The following is a 4,168-nucleotide window of genomic DNA, read 5'->3' as shown; positions in this document are numbered from 1 at the left end:
ATTCGTATTTATGTAGCACTTTAATGTTTGCAAAGTGATTTACACAGGTCCACTCGTTTGATCCTCACAACAACTCTATGAGGCAGGAGCTAGTATTATTTCCATTTCACAGATAAAGAAACTGAGGCACAAAGGACCATGGCCCAGGATCATGGCTAGGAAGTTTCTGGGAAAGGATTTGAACAAAGTCTTCTTGAGACCTCAAGCTTGTACTTTATTCATTATGCCATCTAGCTGCCTAAGTAGAGAGGTATCTAGGCAAGAGTTGAATTTTTCATTTCATCCTAAAAGAAAGACTTGCTATGAGGCTTTTGGATATCTCATGAAGTATACACCAAGAACAAATGGATACCAGTATTCAGATGTGGGATGTGTACTGACAGAAGCAGCTTCAGGGGTGAGGGAGCCAAATTTAATAAACCATTTTTAGAAAACTAAAAAGGACTTTTCTTAAGTTGGGGAAAAGATGAAGAGAAGAAAAAAGAAACATCTAAAGAAAGAATTCAGTCGATGATACGATAGTTTAAGAAACCACCCAGTGGAATTTCCTTTTTATTTCTTTTTACTAGAATAAGCTCAATGGTTTAGTAAAGGGAATACTGGACTTGGAATCAAGATCAGAGTTCAAATTATGCCTCATACACTTGCAAACTATGTGATCTTGAGTTCTGGTCTCTTGACCATTCTCAACTTCTTCACTTTCCTCATTTGTAAAACTAAAGGGCTCAATAGCCTCTACGACTTCTTCCACTTCTAGATCAAAATTCCTGCAAACCCAGTTTTATGAAATTCCTCCACATTACCAATGGCAATACATGTTATTCTGATGAATAGCTCTAGCTCTGACCTATAGTCTGGAGACCTGGGATCCAGACAGAGCTCTGTAAAACCTTGTTTGGACAAGCATATGGAAAAATTTGATTTGTCTGTATCTCGTGTCCCCCCTCCACCTCTATGACAGCACTGTCCTGTGTTCTTCATAGGGTTCCTATAAATAATAATGATACATAATTAATATAAAAGTACTGGAGAGAATGGAAAGTATGTAATGCATGAGATTCTTGGTGGCGATAGGTTTGGGATTTCATTTGATGAGGGAGATTGCATATATTATTTTATCAGTGTGGAGAATTCTAGGCATGGAAACTCCACCAATGCAGATCAGCAACCTTCTGGAACTTCACAGTCTAAAAAAGGTGCCTGGGACACAGATTATGTGGGTTACCTACTTACATGTTAGAGGAGGGGCCTGAAGCTCACCAAAGCAGACCTCTGTCACTACTTGCCTTTTGCTGTTATTATCAGAGGGAATAGAGAAATCTTGAGCATCAAGGATATGGGGGAACTGAATAGTGAGGGAGGGCAGCAGCCTCCATGCAGAAGGAAGCCTGAGGGAGATAAGCAGGGGAGGAAAGTTTTGCAAACTTCAATGGGTGGCTGAGGGCTGAGCTCCTATTCCCTTAACAACCTGGCTGCTCTGCTCATCCACCCATGGGGAAGGATACTCAGCAGAAGAGAAATGGATGGACTTTGCACAGCTGGAGCTAATCTAAGATTAAAGTCAAATCCCTGCTGGGCTCCTCCTGCCACAAACTCCCATCTTCTTCTGAAGTGAACAAACCGATATGTTCACAGCAGGTCTGGGGGGAGAGGGACACTTGCCAGTTAAACTCCCAGCCCCAAGTGAACACAGTCTGCCTGGACTAACTCTTTCTAGTCCAAACTGCTTTTCCTCATCACGGCCCCAGGGAGCTCTGATGACCACAATGCAAAATGTGAGGGATCTTTTTTTTTTTTTTAATCAAGTGAGAGACAATGTGTTTCCATGGAAAATGAGCTGACTATGGAATCAAAATGTATTCAAAACTATCCTCTGATACTTATTGTGTCTGTATGGCCTGGGCAAAATACTTAACCTTTCCTGGTCTCAGTTTCCTCACCTGTAAAATAAGTGAATGGGATCAGATGGCCTCTGAGGTCTAGAGTGGGGATTGAAATGGATTTTATTTCCCTTAAGTGAGCAGGGCATATAAGAATTTAAGACGTCGTGAACGAGAGAGAGACACACAGAGAGAAACAGAGACAGAGACAGAGACAAAGACACAGAGAGACAGAGATAGAGACAGATGGAGATAGAAATATGAAGGACAGAAATAGATACAAAGACAGAGGCAAAAAGTATATAAAATCATGCTACTCATGTGAATATAGGTTCATATCACAGTCATGTATTACACATATGTTGGTGCTATGAGAGATGAAATCTGAAATGACTGAGGGAATAAAGGCTCAAGGTCCCAAGCTATCGACTTATTAGGCAATATATTGCAATTGTATAATAAATTGGGAGCAGGCCTCCTTATTTTGAGACTGGATCCCAATTACAGGAAGAGAGATTTTTATGCATCAAAAGACAACAATAAGCAGGATACATGGCAGGTAATCTGATTTCTAATTGAAGAAAAGATTAGGGACTTTTCAAGTTGAAAGGGGAACAGCAAATAGTTACATTTCCCTGAAATCAGAAAAATAATTGTTCAGTCATCTCTACTCCCCAAGCGTCTCTATTCAGTTTAAGGAAAAAGGAAATGATAACTGATTAAACAGTGTTCGGTCAGTTTTCAGATAAGACATATGGGTTGCTTAAGGTATATAATTGTGAGAAAACTTCTTGCCTGAATCTTTGGATCTGACTGACTATCGGGTCAGCATAACCCAAGTCTTTAGTTAAAGAAGTCTAAGAACAGGTAGAGATGGTCTAGCTTCCCAGTCATTCTAGGGCTATGTTCCAACAATGCAATAAAATTTTCTCAGAAGGTAGAAATTGGACTAGACCTAAAGTTAAATAGAAAGGGCACTGAGCTAGCTCCAGAATTGAGTCACAAAATAGAGTTAGTGTAGTTCATTCAATTTCCTTGGTATTGACTTGGTATGTATGATACGGTTTTCCTTCCTCTAATTAACCAATCAACAAACATCTATTAAGTGTTTATTATGTTTCAGGGGCTTTGAGAAGCACTAAGAGTAAAAATATTTATACACTGGAAAATATCTTGATATAATATCCAGAGATAGCAAAGCCATAGTTCATAACTGGTACTCATTGGGCTACTTACAGAGCCTCAACTTATGGTGATAATATAACAGAAAATAGCTGCTAACAATAATTTTCATAAAGGACAAATGAACTTTGTAACTCCCCTTACTCAAGAATCCTCAGTAGCTCCTTATTATCTCTACCATAGATATAAATTCTTCCCAAGATATTTAAAGCTTTGGACAATCTGGCTCCAGGAAACATTTCCTATTATACTGCTTTCCACAATTTGCCTTTCAGCCAAACTGGCTTATTGACTGTCCCCTAAACTTGATCTGCCTGAGATACCCCACAGTGAAAAGGAAAGCAGCTCTTTTGTGCAATAGTATCTGTGACCTAACACTAAAGATTAGTAAAAAAAGAATATTTGCATTTTTAAGCAGATTCCAGAGAGCAGAATATCTAACTTAAATTAATCTCTAAAATGGTAAAAATAGAGCCCCTAAATTTTAAAAAATTCCATTTAATATATTCATTTCCCATAAAGACATTGTTCATGCCTTTGTACAGGTGTTGCTCATACCCCGCAAAACCGCTTTCTCTTCCCCTTTAGTTCTTAAAAAATCTTTAACTGCCTTTAAGGTTCAAATAACATGCCCCCTGCCACAGAAATCCTTTTCTTAATCTCCTTTTTAGCATCATCTCCCTTCTCAAACTGTCATGTATACCTCTTTTTTAACATACTGAATTCCACTAGTACAATTGGCTTTCCTTATGGAAAGAGACAGCTTTTCATTTTCTCTTAATATTTTCCAAACCAAACACAGTATTTTCTCTTGTTTTCAGCAGTGTCCGATTCTTTGTGATCCCATTTGGGATATTTTTTTTAAGATATTGGAGTAGTTTGCCATGTTCTTTTCTAGCTCATTTTACAGATGAGGAAACCGAGGCAGATAAGATGAAGCAACTTGCCCAGAATCACACAGTTAATCAGTGTCTCATGTCAGATTTGAACTCAGGGAGATGAATTTTCCTGACTGCAGATCTGACATTTTATCCACTGTGCTATCTAGCTGCCTTACAAATAAGCATTTAATAAATATTTATTAGATCAAATTGGATTCCTTTCTT

This window comes from Antechinus flavipes, chromosome 4 (genome assembly GCF_016432865.1).
Source record: "Antechinus flavipes isolate AdamAnt ecotype Samford, QLD, Australia chromosome 4, AdamAnt_v2, whole genome shotgun sequence".
Classification (NCBI taxonomy): Eukaryota; Metazoa; Chordata; class Mammalia; order Dasyuromorphia; family Dasyuridae; genus Antechinus; species Antechinus flavipes.
This window is presented reverse-complemented; position numbering follows the sequence as displayed.